This window comes from Anopheles coluzzii, chromosome 2 (genome assembly GCF_943734685.1).
Source record: "Anopheles coluzzii chromosome 2, AcolN3, whole genome shotgun sequence".
NCBI lineage: Eukaryota > Metazoa > Arthropoda > Insecta > Diptera > Culicidae > Anopheles > Anopheles coluzzii.
In genome coordinates, this window is record NC_064670.1 from 72,449,921 (window position 1) to 72,466,597 (window position 16,677).

General features: G+C 35.0%; 1 protein-coding gene and 1 long non-coding RNA gene across 6 annotated transcripts in view; one reads left to right on the plus strand and one right to left on the minus strand.

Annotated features, from left to right (window-relative positions):
• Positions 1–16,677, plus strand: part of LOC120948309 (uncharacterized) — a 92,914-nt gene that overhangs the window by 48,621 nt on the left and 27,616 nt on the right. Inside the window, exon 2 of the long non-coding RNA XR_005750948.2 lies at positions 9,073–9,117. This is a non-coding gene — a long non-coding RNA (uncharacterized LOC120948309). The remainder of the gene's footprint in view (positions 1–9,072; positions 9,118–16,677) is intronic.
• The window catches only part of LOC120948307 (uncharacterized), a 71,828-nt gene that overhangs the window by 30,840 nt on the left and 24,311 nt on the right, over positions 1–16,677 (minus strand). The window lies entirely within an intron of this gene.

Sequence of the window (16,677 nt, forward strand, 5' to 3'; positions counted from 1 at the left end):
AAAGGAAAAAGAAGAAAATTAAGCGCCGGTATCATGATACAGTCGTCTATTCACACGACTTAACAACATACCAGCCATGACTTCAAGCCCCGACCGGACCGTGCTCCTATACGTAGAACTGAATATCCTGCTATGGTAAATCAACAAGTCACTGAAAGCCAAAAACAAACGGGCCGACATCGGTTGTTGAGCATATAGAAGAAGAAGAAGAAGAAGAAGAAGAAGAAGAACATAAATTGAATTAAATGAAGAAAAAAAAAAACAAATTCCAATAATACCGATCCATTTGCATAATCTATCAATCAGTTTTAAAATAATCCATCGTAGATCCATCGTAAGTGCTTTGCACATTTTTGATGGACTATTGATTTAAAAATTGATTTAAAATCAATTCACTATCTACGAAATGTTGTGTAGTACGATGAACAAAACTTGCTATTTTCCTTTGTATAAACTCTTATGGCATGAACACATTTAAAATTTAACACAAAAGACTTTTTATTTAATTACAGTTTAATTGAAAAAAAAGGCCAGCAAAGAATGATGTTTGACAACGATCGTAAGACAGAACCCATGAAGGCAGAAAAGACATTAAGGCCGGGCTACATTGATCGTACTCTCTGCTGTAATTTCAATTTTCACTAGCGCATCTGGCGGCTGCTGGAGGAAGCTTTTTTTGGTCGTCGAGGGAATGGTCGTGCCGGATCTCAAATTTAAGTTGTTTTTTCATCGTTTTTTGCCATGAAAATGGATGCAATGCGTACAAGACATGTGCATCTACCTTTTACAAAACTTTTCTTGTCCAAATTAGGTTAAAATCATGTAAAAATTACATATTTTCTGAAGCGGCTTCAAATTGTTTGGCAAAATGCTTCGGTCAGCCGCCGCCAGGTGCGCTAGTGAAAATCAAAATTACAGCAGAGAGTACGATCAATGTAGCCCGGCCTTTAGATTTTTTCCTTCCTGGTGGTCGGTTGTAAGTGTAGATAAAATAAAATAAACTCCCGTAAAGCTACCAAAAGCGCTGATGGTTTTACTGCTTTACCAAGGATGGTGCAAAAGACAAAGCGCTTAGAGTAATAAGGACGGCGGACTCCAAAGAATCCCCCTCGGTTTTCGTTTCTACAGATAAATAGGCCCATTCCTGCGAGTTGGAAAATATAACTGGACGTTGAACTTTTGGGGTCGAAAAGCCTTGCAGCGATAAAGTGTTAAATACTGACTTACGTTGGATTACATGAAAAACGAGGTGTCGTAAAATTTCAGTTAAGGCAATTCAGAGCCCCCCAAGCCACCAGCCTGGCTGTTGATTTGTAAATGAAAACTGATAAGCATGGGATGTTTTAAGGTTTTCAATTACTATCACCGAAGCTGCTATAAATCATTTTTATGGTTTTGAGCGCGTACAAACAAGGATACCTTGACTGCTTATTTAAAAATTAATAGTATTTTCCTTACCTATGCTGAGTTTAAATAGTATTACGTGTGAAATAAGTTGAACGATGTGAACGGGGTTTCAATGAATAAACATTGTGGAGTTATTTCGCGTTGTGCACAACATCATTATCATCGCAATTTTCCATTTCATTAGAGAGCCATCTCGGTACCGGTAAAACGTTCATCATCAGAAGGAGCATCCTGCTTTAAAACGACCAGGAGCCACAGAGGTTGCCTTTAGGGCCCCGGTGGAAAATTTTCGCCTGAATACAGCTGGATTCAGAATACAGGTTGCAGCGGCGGTGACTGGAAAGTTAAAATTGAATTGGTCTCCTACGGGTTATCGTGCAAAGGAAGTATTAAACGGCAGCGTTCAGGGCTCAGAATGAGGTGAAATCGATTTTGCCTACAACCACCATCGCTAAGATCCGGTTAGGTAGATAAGAACGATGATGAACGTTCATTTGAGAGCAATTTGCGATCTCTTCTAATTTTAATTTTGAAGCAAATAAGGCATGGGCCTCTAGGAAATGTTAAACATGTTCGAAGCGTATGAACATGTACAGGAAAATATGTTTGACTTCAATACTGAGTTATGGAAAGAAACGGCATTTTTGCAACGCTTATATCAGTACAATTAATGCATGGCAAACATAAAAACAAAAGAATCAAAACTCTAATTATTGTATATATCTAAGGAAGGCCATTATGGACAACTGCGCAACACGTGTAATTGATAGAATTGAAAACATTATATAAAAAACCTAATACATTTTTTTGAAATAATCCTCTATGTGATAAATTCTATACATCTTTAAAATGACAGTTAATCGTTCAGTGTCACATTTCCCATGTGTGGCAGACAGATGTAATTGCGTACTAGATGTAGCTTTGATACTTGAGAAGTTTTACAAAACCACTTAACGCCATGTGAAAGATGTTTGTTGTAAACTACTTCAGCATCAGAACGAAAGTAATTGTGAAAAGCACCAGCTGTGTGAGATGTTTGCTTTCATGAGCTCGTTTGGTGGTTACAAGTACGATGAAAGTGACGCATCAGGCACCATTATGTGTGGTTAATTGCACGATGAAAAGCATTTTCTGTGGTTAAAAAGATCGGCAAAATGTGGAGGAAAACATGTTTTGGAGCGGAAATACTCAAAGAACAGTGAAGTTTTTCCGAAGCTATTATGCCGAAGGAGACGCGTAAAAAGTTGTCAGACAGTTGTGTTCAATTGAATGTCCATGATTTTCGAAACGCGCAAAAGTTCTGTTGTGCATTGAATTTAAATTGCCAACGATAACGCTCCTGACCAGCAGCGTAGAGGTCAAACTCGGTACAGGTGTTGGCCCAGTGGGACGTCATTTTGGTTCACTAAAAGTTGCTTCCTGGACAGTTATCACGTGCGAAGGGGCAAGTGTCGTGTATGGTGGGAAACTTTTTTTCACGATGGTTTGTTTCTCACCACAAGCACGTTTGCAGAGTTATTTCCGCCTTTTTCGAGGTAGCAAGCGTCGTAAATATTCGAGACCGGATATTACAAAACCAAACAGGCTGTATTTCGAGGTGTTGCGAATAAATCTGTGTTGATCGAAAAGGCAGACAGTGAATACAGCCAAGGGCAGAAAGTTAGTTGTGTAGCACCGCCATTAAAAAGATGATGATATTTCATACTCTACAGTTTTGGTGGACTGTTCACGTTATGGCAATGGCATTATCGAAGGTAATATTTGATACTACGCTAGTTATTTTGAATTAAAAATCGATGTATTCTGAAGGTAATTAAAAGACATAAAAAATAATCTCAACTTGTTCCATATAGCTTTAATCTATTACCTTTAAATGGGGCAAATGAAGGATCTTCCTGTTTTAAAGACCGCGTTACAGCATCGGAAAAATATAGTTGGTTTATTTTATACAGAGTTTTCCAAGTTAGTTTCGAATCCACATCAATCTCATATTTCATTTCAATCATCATAATTTTTAATTTCTTCAGCATAAATTTTCAATACGTGTTAAGCTGGATTTAGTTTGACAGTTCTTTGTGATGTGTTGAAAATGATTTGTCATGTGTTCAGTTTGCAAAAACTGAAATTTAATTGTGAAGCAAATACACCATTTGACTGCTGTTCAAAAACATCTTGGAGGTGGTGAATAATTATGTTCACATTCCAAAGCGACTTGGAAAACCATGCAAAAATCCAATTAACCATAACAATGTATAAAAATGTATCGATGTGTCCCACCATCAAATTAGACACATAGGAAACGAAACATTACATTATATGAATAGAATTCAAGCATTTATTGAGCCCTGCATGGTTGACTTAATATGATAACTCTTTTACTACTCTTTTTGCATGACGTCGAATAAAAGCAATCTTTATGGATGATGTGAAAACAATTCCTTGAGTTTCAGTTGTCATTCATTCTATAGAAATGAAATATATTATCTGCGAATGTTTGCCAAGTGTTCATTTAGTCGTTGAGGAATGATAGCAATAAAATAAAGCCTGCGCTGGGTAGGTAAACAGGTTCGATTGGTTTGCTATGCAATATCCTGTTCGGTCGCTGAATGTGAATATTTATTCCCAAAACAAGAGTAAACATTGAATCACTTGGGCGATGAAAGCAAATTCATACGAAACACAAGGTCTTAGTGGTGTCCAAATCACTCCCACCCCCACCCTCGTATCTCCTACGTGTAGGTAGTGATGATAATAATTGAATAAAAAATGTGATTATTTTTCTATAAATATAATATAGAAACATTTCTATATTTGGAGATCTTTTAGTGAGTTTATAAACACGTGGATGTCTAAATGAAAATGTATGGCTTCAACTCAGTGCTGTTCCAACTTTATACTTCTTGATTTAAACATCCAAAAAACATGGATCGAAACATAAATATAATCAAAGGGAAAGATACACAAGCATAGCAAAAAAATCAAGATTGAATGTTTTTACTATATTTGTTAACATCATAATCATTACCTTCGATGAGAATTTTACGAAAATGTCACTACACCAAGCCATGCTTCGACGAATAAGCTGCATATTTTTTAGGCAACATAAACATTTTTTTTAAGTTTAAGGATTTTTACGAAGTCATGAAAAAGTTTAAGAAACTGAATTTTTCGATATTATTGATTATCAAACATTGTAACCACTGCATGTGAAATCGAACTGAATTGATATCTAGAAGAAATGCTGATCTGGTTCTTTTAGTTATAGAAAGCAGTCCGTAGACCTTCCCAAGAATGACGAATATTATCGTATTAAAATCGATGGTTATTCACATAAACACAGAGCAAAACGAATCTAGACGCCATGATACGCTGACTGCAAAAGAATGGTATACATACTATACGGCTAGTGACGAAGGATTGACAGATTGCATAGCATGACAGGATTTGATACGACCTTTTTTTTTCCTTTGGATCTAATACAAAATCAATAAGGTATACGTAGTCTACATTGACTTAAGATTACTTGACAGTATTGCCAAACGAAATACTAGCCAGCGTAAGCTACCCAATTCTAGACTCGCGATCAACAATAATCCAATTGGTTGGAAGGATTCCATAAAATATTTGGGAGTATATCCAAACATACGACTGACTTTAAAAGTCACACAAACAACCTGAGTGTCAAACACGAAAACATTTTTAGAACTCTTTATTGTTTCCTCAATAGGAAATCAAAACTTAATTTCAAAAATAAGATCTTATTGTACAAAGCATTAATAATCCCAAATATAACTTATGCTTCACCAGTTATTTAGATTGTCATAAGTTGACACTTTTTTTTAGTTAGGAGGTAAGTTAACACTTCACAGAATTCAAAACAAATTTCTTAAAGCTATACTTAAAGTCCCGTTTAGATACAGAACAGCTCAATTGCACATAGATTGGAATATATCCACAATATTCTGTAAATTATCATTGTTAAAATCTACATAATATGTAAAATGTTCATTTAGCACACATCCAGATCTGAGAGAATTATGCACTTAACCAGCTAGATTTAAGTATAAATTCTAATTTAGGTTGTACATATTACCAAGAAATTTAGTTTGTAAGGTTTATTATTAAGTTTAGAATAGTGTTAGGTTAATATCTTCTTTCACATTAGGGGTTTTTTTTCTAAAGCACTTTTTCCCTTTTTATAATTTCACGTTCCAATTCAACTTATTAATATGGAAATAAATGAACTAACTAACTAAAAAACATACATTGTACGAACTAGTTTTGTGATTTAATAAAAATGATATAAAATAAAGCAGAGATGTCAAAAATAGATTGTATAGTATGAATATTCTATGTCACATTCAACTACTATTGATTTTGGATAATGACGAGGCCTCAATGCTGTAATAAAATGTTGTAGTTCTGTGCAGAGGTATATTAGTAATATATTCTTTACTATGTGGATAAATGTATTAAAAAAAAACAATTCCAAAGTTTTGTTGATTTTGATCTAAATTGGGTTTTACTGAAAAAACTTAGGGGAGTATCCGAAGAAAATTATCAGTTGAGTTGTATACTATTTAAAGAGTAATGCGACGGAGATGATGTTCTGTCAATCAAAACACATTTTAAAATTTGTCAAGATTTTTTAGAGATTATGTTGATTAAGACAAAATGGACTGTATTTCGTACGACAAAAACATTATAAAGGTTGTTAAAATCTTTATAATAAAACAAGTTATGTTAGCTTATGTTTCTGTTGTCACATTATATTATTTTCATTTTAAATACATAAAGAAATATGTCGTAGCAAAACATATAAAGAATAATTGATTTGTAATGTTTGTTGAATATCTTGAAATAATTCTCAAAATATTTATAAAACGAATGTGGAGTTGAACAACAAAAAACAATATAAAAATATTAACTTGTGATGCATAAGAGAGATAAATAAAAATGACTGACGAGTGTAACATTTATTTAGAGTTGGAATGATTTACGAAGTTATTATACTTGACAGTTTCATTTATTTGGTGGTTCTAGAATAAATAGCCTATGTTTTCATGATTCACGTGGACATCATTCTGTTGCGGAGCAAAGTTTGTGAAGATTCATTAAAAATGTAACATCCTCCCGAGTCACTTTGCAATATGAAAAGCACCATCTATTGCTCGCATGATGTGTTTCTACAGTTGCCACGTGTTGTACTTGCATCACAATATTTTTTCATTTTTTCATAATTTTCAAAATGATAAATATAACTGTCAAACTCAGGCCAGGCTCAGCTTTTGGCGTGTTAAAAGTCATGTGGAATAACTGAAAAAAACTCTGTAAACATTAAATGTATGTCAATTTTCGTAAACTTACAAAAACTGTTCTCTTGGTTTACAGCAATATGCCTCGGCATTTAGTTCACAGCAGTGATTTATTCACTTTGACATGAGGTCGAAATCTGGAAAGAGTGTAAGTGAGACCACATAACCGATTTTGTAGCCCTGAAATTGCTTTTTGTTCCGATGTATGTTCCGTCAATCTTGGTAGCGCACTACCAGAAAATTTAACGAGATCCTTTTTGTTTGCCACCAATAAGCTTATGTAACGTAAACCTTCCTTCCGAGTGGAATGCGATTATTTTTCCATGTGATTACTCTCCAGGCATGCAGTTCAGGAAATGATGCCAGAAAAGGTTACTGTCCAAGATCGTTACTCAATCTTAGAAATGCTACCATAGCGCAATTTGGCGTAACATAAGCTTCTAAAAAGCGCTGTTGTAGATGTTCTGCTATAATTGAAATATTCATGAGAAACGGTTATCTAGAATGCGAAAATCTAAAGAAGTGCGATCGATGAAGCACCAAGTTTTCTATGCTGAACACAAGTTCGAACATAGAACATCTCATATCATGTTGAATCTGTTCTGAGGTATTACGATTTAGGATGTCTGTTAATTGCATGAAATGGCAAAGGATTCATATTTTCGAAAATAATTTATTGCCCAAAAATGGTTCAATGACATAGTGAGGTAAAATTCTGTACAGTTTCTCTATAATAATGTACAATATATCTTCATCAGGAATGCTTATTAAGATTTTTTTAGCATATGTATTATACGTGAAAGATTTTTAAATTTTTTATTTAAAATTTAGGTCAGAAATGTATTTATTCAATTGTAAATAGGAAAAAACGCTTGAATCTAAGGATTGTACAAGAAGTAAATTATTCAGGATGCCTTGACGTATAGTGATGATAATTTTATATTCTCAATTTATTTTAAATGATAATAAACCACGGAAAAGAAAGATGACTCTTTCATTTATTCAAGTATAGCAGGGAAGTATGGTTTAAAGAAGCGCCCAATGACAAGTAATTCGAATGAAAAAGATGAAGAGATAACAAATGCTCTAAGGGTGACACGAAATAGAGACAGCGGACCAGCGGACAAATTCATCACAATTAAGCAAAATTAAAACGGAAGCCAACGAGACAGTGCTCAATCTTGAAAGAATTTGTAAAACTCATAGCTTGAAAATTGCCATGCTACAATGTGCAAGATAGTCGAACTGCAGACGTCGCACTTTTAATAATAATAATGATAACAATTTCTTACTAGCTTAAATAAACGATTTGTTATTTGTTAAAGGAACGCCTTAACCATAAATAAAAAAATGGAAAGGTTATAGCATTTCATTTGGCATTTCATATTTGGTTGTTTAGTAAAAGGCCACTAGTGATAGTTAATTAAAAATCCATAAAAGAAATTCCTCACTTGCTTAGGCAATGGAAAATTTTTCCTTCGTAAAGACAATAGTAATTATGAATGTTTATCGATTAAGTTATAAAAAGAAAACATCAACCAGATTTTTGTTCTTGGATTTACAACGTAAGCTTTTATTTTAGCAAATTTTATGGGCATATCATACCACGAAACCTGGAAATTAGAACCGTAGGATTGTCTGAACCTATTCAAAGGTCTTCCCCAAATTTAAGCACCATGCGCCTCCATTGACCGGGTTTCGTTTATCCAGAAGCATACAGGGTTTCCCAAGTCAGTTCCGAATGCAAACGATGCTATTTACTGCGTGCTAGATATTAATCCACATAAATCTGATGATTCATTTCCATCATCAAAATTTAAAATTTCTACAGCAAGATTTTTAACACGTTTTAAGTTGTGTTGTTTAAATTGTTTAAGCAGCGGGGGCCCATGTAAGCAGGGGCGGTGCCGTGGTACAGTCGTCAACTCGAACGACTCAATAACATGCCCGTCATGGGTTCAAGCACCTAATGGACTATCCGGCTGTATGGTACTGAATAAAGTCTCGAAAGCCTGTACGTGGACATACCGGCGTAGGACGTTTACGCCAAATCGAAGAAGAAGAATAAGCATTGATTAGCTAGCATAATTGTTTGTAGCTAGCATAAGGCTTAGGAATGAATTTGAATTGTCTAATTTCATGAGCTCATTTTTTACTACTTCACGTTTTACGACAGATACGTTGTGCTGTTGTTATTAACACACAAAATGCGTCTCCACAGAACATAGGCTTTCTCATCCTGTTTCAAGCACCCACAAATCATTTTTACAGGAAGCTTGCTACATCAGAAAGTTATGTGTGCGACGTGAAAGCTTTTATTATTCGATTAATTAATTTTTCTCGTTCCCAGTTTCAGGAAATACGGAAGCCAGCTGCTGTTACACTTATGAGGCAGGTATGTAGCAAAAGGCATAAATTGATATTTATTTTTTATGCGTCGTGTCAAATGAATGAAGAATTTGGAATGTTGTTTGGCAAAGTGAGTGAAGCGTCAGAATGCAAGAATCGTGCTGGAAAACGAACAATCGAGAGGAAGTTGTGTGATGTTTTTCATTATTTACTTTCCTGTTTCATGTTTCGTTCTATGAAGGACAGGTGAGTAAAGGTTTATTTATTTTTACTCAGTCAATTTCGGGAAAAAATTGAATTAGAGTAGAGTAGGGAAATTTTCTCGGGATGGTCAGATGCTTGGTTTGTTTCTTTTTATTTCTTTCACTGATTTGCTGATTATGTTGTACAATCGAGTAATACAAACATACACGGAGGTCTGACGCATATGTTATATATAGTATGGTAAATTAGGTAGAAAAATTGGGTTGGGTTTAGACAATAGTGTGCTCTGGTATGCAGTGACTTTGTTATTTATATTTTTTGTTCTAAATAATAAGAATAGTTTGTTTGCTGTGAAATAAAAATTACATAAATTTGAATTCACTGTCAGTTGAGTCAATTTCAAGTACTAGTGATACTTGTTATGTAAAAATTACTTGAGCTCATTATGTGAAAAATTAGCTTGAACTCATTTCCTGCTTTGCACATATTTTTTTAAAATTAAAGCATCATGGTGAAGGCTTATATTTTCGGTGTATATCTTCCGTTATACGTTTTTCTTAGGGCTGTTGTGTGTGACTGTTGAGTGAAAAGGGTAAATTATGTTTGAATATTTTATGCAATACAAGAAGCTTTCCTGCTCTTCGGGACAGAGGAACTGTGGAAAGCAGTGTGTTAGGTATGTATGCTTGAAGGAAATAGGGAGTTGCAAACAATCGTCAAAGTGATGATTAGTTTTCAGGTCGTATACAATGTTGAGCATACGTATATTTTATAGTGTTGTATATTGCGTATTTCGGTGTTTTTGTATGTTTATGTATTTATCTAAAGTGTGAAATAGTTTATAAAACGAAAATATTGTCTAGAAATCCATAAAAAAATCAGCTTTTCCAATTTGTTTTTAATGTTAAATAATAAATTATTTGACTCATTTCAATACATAGTTGCAACTCATAAAGTATATACTAAATGAATAAAAGTGTTCACAATTCGTGTCGTAATATGAGCTTACGTCGTGATATATTAATCGGAACGTGACCAGACAACACGCCTTTATCCATCGTTCTGTAATCAATCATCATGTGTCACTACGTTGCGCCTATATCTTCTATACTGCTACCTATCCACCTATGCTACGGTTATCTTTCAGGAAAGTTGTTTTGGAATTTATCTCTCAACTAAAGTTTTATAGGAATGTTCTTATGAATGAATGTAAGAAAAATGTTTGTAGCAGTTATACTTATAGCTATGAGTGTACTAAAATATTTTTATATCACTTACACATACTTCAACTACTACGGTGGCGGAATATGACGGTACATATTTTTTCTGAGCACCGAATTAAACGATATTTTTCTCGTTTGTTCTTTCATACATTGCCTAGATGGTTACTGTGGAAAGCAAAATCCAACACGTAGTATGGTCTATAAGCAACATCCAGGTGCCATTAACCATTTCCGGACTTCCGGACAAAATAATGATGATAATTGATATAATGTTGAAGCTTTCGTAGAGCATGAGCTAACAACCTGGTAGTTTTGAAGGCTTCTTAAAGTATTCGATAGGAGATAGGTAAGTTGGCTAGGGAGGAATTTATCCAATTAAGGTTAAAGGAAAAAACTGACATTCCAACCGAATAGAACGAACGGTGTCCAGGTCAATATTTAATTAGGGGAAGAAAAGTGTGTTTTCTTATCAGATTCGTTATGATTGGCGATGGAACGTTGTAATAGTCGATTGATACGTGTAAACTTTGCGTGCACCTAGTCGAATCTTTTGGCCAATACCATTATTTTGTACTTATTTTAGATCGATTTGTTTTGGCTTTTTAGCGTGATTTTTATAAATACATAAATAAATTGCTTGCTTATCTTTACGCCTAAAATGCGAAGAACACAAGAGTATTATTTGTTTTGGCTCAGTGTTTATCGAGATAGTAGAACATTTCGATTATAAATTGCATCTTAAGGTAACAAAAACGGCTATAGTATTCCTAGCAATTCGTCATAGCTGTACCAAATATGGTTGAAAGCAAAGGTTGTAAATATTTACACCAAATATTATTTTGTGACATTCGTTTAACTCAAACCTTATAAAATAAGTTAACTGCATCGAAAAAAGTATGCAAAAATCATTAAATGCGACAAAATAATAGTTTAACAACTCTGTTTTCTATCACTAGTTGTATTTATAGCCACGCTCGATTAATTGAAAAATTAATTGGGCTACTCCTTCTAAAATTTAACCATCTCATTATATTATAACTCCGTGTCAGTACACACTTAATATCTCCTGAAAATCCTTCATAACACCTGGAAACTATACCGAAGTCAGCGACCGTTTCAGCACGAGACGCAGTGAAGCGCAACTCAGGGTGGTCTGTTTGAATATTTTATGGAGTATCGTAGCCATTGCCCAATTATCTTGAAAATACACATTTTTAATAGAGTGATTTTAGACTTTGATCTGAAGTCGTTAAATAGTTCAAATTTTGCACTAAAATGTTGATTTTAAGAAAAAAAACTATGGATAGTTACTTCAAAATGTCAAATTCTCAAAGCTGTTCTTAGCAAACTGGTAAGAGATGCCATACATCTTGGCAATACATTTTTAAGAGTGCTATTTAACAACTGAAAGTGGTCAGCACGAAACTAATGAAGTACAAATGTGTTGAAATGATCACATTTGAAATAAAAAATCCATCCGTGGTTTCAAAACGCAAATTCACTTTTGCGAAAATAAGGTTCGTCATAGCCATAATTAGTGCTATAGCCACAATTGGTACATTTACTCTACATATAACAAAAGAAATCTCTAAACAAAACAACAATTTAAAGCACATTTATATTTTAGTGAAAGGAGAGCGTGTATGTTACCGTTCAGGCCCTCCAACACCGTAAATCCGTTATTGCAGGTTGATATCATGTAACAAAACGTTACACTATATACGTAATTCACTATTCAAATGAAATACTATATGTATCATGGTCAATCGGGGTTGAAAAATATAGCAGAAAAGCAACAAAAAATCCATAAATACGCAAATACACACGTATCCATAAATACGCAACCCATGATTTTTTTTAATCAGAAGGCTGGCTTTTTCGTAAAGCGGATGAATAATGGTAAAATGAAGTATGTGTTGTATTTGAACAGCGGGAATAAAATGTGTACGTTGCATTATGTAGCTGAATTTTGACAACCCAGTTACGTCAGTTAACGGGAGTTACGAAAGGTGCTTATGAAGCGCTCGTTGCTCTGTTTGGGAGTGAACAATGTGCTCAAGCTTTACTATAGGAAGGAACGAGTGGAAAACCTATTAATCTTGCTGTCTTGCTGGGAGCTTCGGGGTTTAAAGGGGTGCACCGAATGAGCCTCAATTTGCACAGTTAAGAGTTAGAAATAAATAACAATTACTCGCCATGTAAAGAATCTTAAAGGCTGTGCAGTGTAGTTAGCACTTGCACATTGGTTAAAAAGGGCATAATGGTTATGTTGAATTCATAAGAGCGCTTGAAGAGTGTTGGGTGTTTGAGTGAAGTGTTTCGTCTACCACCAGTACCCAATGTCATGAATTCCTTATCCAAGACTGCAAAATCAATTTATGCCTTCAAGAGTTCATCATCCTCTTTCTCTTCTCTGAGCATCATCAGCAAGATGCCACTCTTGAGACAATGGTAGCTGTATGTTAGCTTGTGGGTTTTGCGGGGAAATAGGTTGGACTTAGTTGCATTTCATGAAATCCATTGTTTGGTCGAATGAAGGCAAGATGAAGCAGCTATGAACCATGTCACCAAACAGCTAGGATCAAGGATTAACACAGCAAGAGATTTTGACTGATGGATGTTCTATGCTTTAGCTCCTCGTTTGGGTTGTAACAAACCTTAACTGATCCCATGGGGATGAAACAATTCTAACCGGATTGCCAAAAGATTTCTATCCAAACATTCACTTATTCATTATCATTCTTCAACGAGTTGCAACCGTTAGGACATGAAACCAGAGTATATGGATTGTTTTTGTTGTTCATATCTGTATGGGATCATGCAACCACAGCATAGTAGTGTAAGTTTTTATCATCTTGAACACACAGAATCCACTCCATCTTCATCCCCAGGCGACAGTAGTTGAAGCACATGTGAATCCTTTATACGGCTACCCACTTTGCAGTGAGTGTCTTTTTCTGTACACCATCCACAATACCATTCTTGCATCAGCTAGTAGCAGACGAGGCTGGTTGCTTGTTAGATCTTTGATTCCGTCGCGTTTATCCTGGGATGAGCTGCATCACTGTTTGGTGGAAATGGTGAGCCACATTGCAGAAAAAAAGAAACGCTGCTCGTTGTTGTAGTCTGACAAAAGGGAAGAAGCATCCGAGGCAAATCCAATCTTTGGTCGTTGGAGTGCTGGATTACCGAGTGGAATTTGAGTGGCGTCGGATAAAGCCGAAGCTTCAGGAGCTTTGAGCATATTGACAGCTGCAGTGAAATTGATTCCTATTTTTGGGAGCGTTCGTATCGTGTCCCGCTAAACAGTGTCAGGTGATGCGTATGTCCTGTAGGTAACACCGATCTGATTGGCAGGCGAAATGCAAACTCATTCGAGCTTCGCTAGTGACCGTACCAAACCCTACTAGAGTCTAGCACGTAGTTTGCAAATGGTATGGATAGCATTATCATTCAATTTCAGGGACCGTTGAGGTGCGATGTTTGCTGAAGGTATAACATGTTTGTTCGTCTGCTGATAAACAAACTCATCAAAGAGTGAACATGCAAAAACCGAGGAAGGAGTGTTTGGTTAATCGACGGTTCTTGTCTGTAAAATTTTAGTTTTTGTTGAGAATGTATTTTAATGACAGCATATTGTTGGTTGAACACTGTTGAACATTCATGATACGTTTGAATAAAGCGGCCTTTCTCACCAGGCCAATGTTTTACTTCTTCTATTTGGCGTAACTCCTACGCGGACATACCGGCCTATACAGTCTTTTGAGACTTAATTGTTTACCACGCAGCCGGATAGTCAATCCTTGCTACGGGGGCACGGTCCATTCTAGGCTTGAACCAATATGTTACTATGTATCATAAAACATAATTGGTTTCCAAGAAATATTATAAAAAAATTAAAACATAATAGTTATTTGGATTTTTTAAAGCCATTTTTTGACTTTACTACCATGTGGAAGATAGTTTTACTTATTTGATAAATTAAATGCACTATAAATATGTTCTACTCAATGATTCATATTCAGATTGAGCCAAATTATCTTAATTTAAGGCTGATTGAAGGGGAATCTTGTGTCGAAAATGTCTGATGTCATTAGCTTACCAATGAATCCCGGATGCTACAGGTTTTTGTATTGGAGAGCTAAACGAGATGAAATTCGCGGTACTGTTTCGTTTTAATGGTGTTATTCGTAAGCAAAAAAAGAGCAAGCAGTCTTCTCTCTTGCCTTTTGCTCCTGATTTTTACTGACTCTTGCGATAGCTGTTTGCGGCAAACCATGATAATTTTGTGCTAAACATAAATCCAGGCACGATACGTAGGCGCAAATGAGGTGCAAAAACACCCCTCAGAATACGAAAACGAAAGTGTGGGAGAGAAAGTTGCGAATAAGATTTGCTGATGTTCGTTGAAAGATGTTACGTACACCGGGAAAAATAAAGAACCATGGATTGCAAACGGTAGGATCAGATCTTTCTGAGGTTTTTATGGGCTTATTCGGATTTTACGAATCTTGCGAATGCCTGTCGATCTTTCTCTATTCGTCTATCTGCCTTAACGAGTGTCCGAAGAAGTTTGGTGAGAATTTTGAAATGGTGAAGCAAAGTGGGAAACTATTTATCATTCGGGAGTTGCAACCATTTGATGAGAATATCGAATAGCTTGATATCCAAATTACGACTCTTAGATATTGGGAATATCAAGGTTCCCTGTTAGGAGGAACATTTTTCATACCAAACAACCAATTTCAGACACAAGTTATTTCTTCTGTGCGAATGTGCAAATGAGGTAAATATAACCTACAAAAGAAGTTGACTCGAGAAGCCTATTTCTCGTGATACCACAGACTTTTGTGGATAAATTAGCACATAGCGAATGAGACTTATGAAAATACGGTGGATTAGCATCTAAAACCACTAACACGAAGAAGGCACTTAGTTGCACAACATGGCCGCGGGTACATTGAGATATATTTGTCTCTTCTATTCTCTCGATTACATGGTGAACGTCTTAAAAGAAAACTATTGAACGTGCCTAAACTTTCGTTGCTGAAAGTCGGTAAGCCTTAAGACTATGGGAAGGAAAGATAAAATAGAAAGTAATCATTTTCAGCTCACTGGACAGGCTTGCTAATTAACGCAAACGCAGAGACGTGGTCGATGGAGACGATGCGAATCCTAAGTCCACTTTTGCTGTACTGAACAAATTAACGATAATGATAACGGATGTTCATTAAGGCAACAGAAGAGCTCTGCTTTACCCTAGAGATGGTATTTTTTTTCTACTGACTGCCAATAAACATACAGAATTGTGACAAATTATATCGTTGAGTGTTGTTCAAATCTGTTCTATAGAATGTCCAACAAAAAAACAAATTAAAGTGTTTCTAGAGCTTTGAATCTGATTAAAAAGTATGCAAACCGAGTAGAACGAGTGAAGTCCACTGCTAATGTGAAGCTGTTCTTGTTTATAGTAATAAATAAACAATACATAAATTCACTTTAACATGAATACATACATCCTGAGACCTTTTGATGTTTTGATTTGATTGATTTGAAAAATTGCTCATTCCATAAACTTTTTTATTCCTTTCAAAAAAACTCCTTAAGCAGCATTAGGCATGTAAAAAAGCGATACTTCAAAGAAAAACTTAATTTTCATAACTAAGCAAAAATTATAAACTAATTGTAAATAGGTCATGGTTATGATGGTTATGCATGAAAAAAGCATGATTATGACAACACAAATAACAGTTAATAACGATCATAACGATAAAATAGGCTACACATGTAAAAAAAAAGAAATAAATAATAAACCAAATAAGTTGCTTATGGATCTGCTTTAACCCGTGTCATTACACTTGTGTTTGATAATAGTAAACTGTAAAAGCTAATGTATAATGGACCAAACACAGATGATTAAATATACTTTCAACTGAGTATGCCCGCCATAAGTATAAATACACAGGGAGGAAATACTCTGAGTACAGAAGACTGTCAATACAAGATGTATTAAAAATACGACTGAACCCGTGATAATGTTAATTGAATTAAATAAATAAATGAATCCATACATAAAAAAAAACAATAAAAAAAACATTATTTTTTCGCAGTTTAGTTACAGTGACGTAACTAAGAGCTATTCGAATTGGTTGTATAGGTTGTATATAGAGGGAACCAAA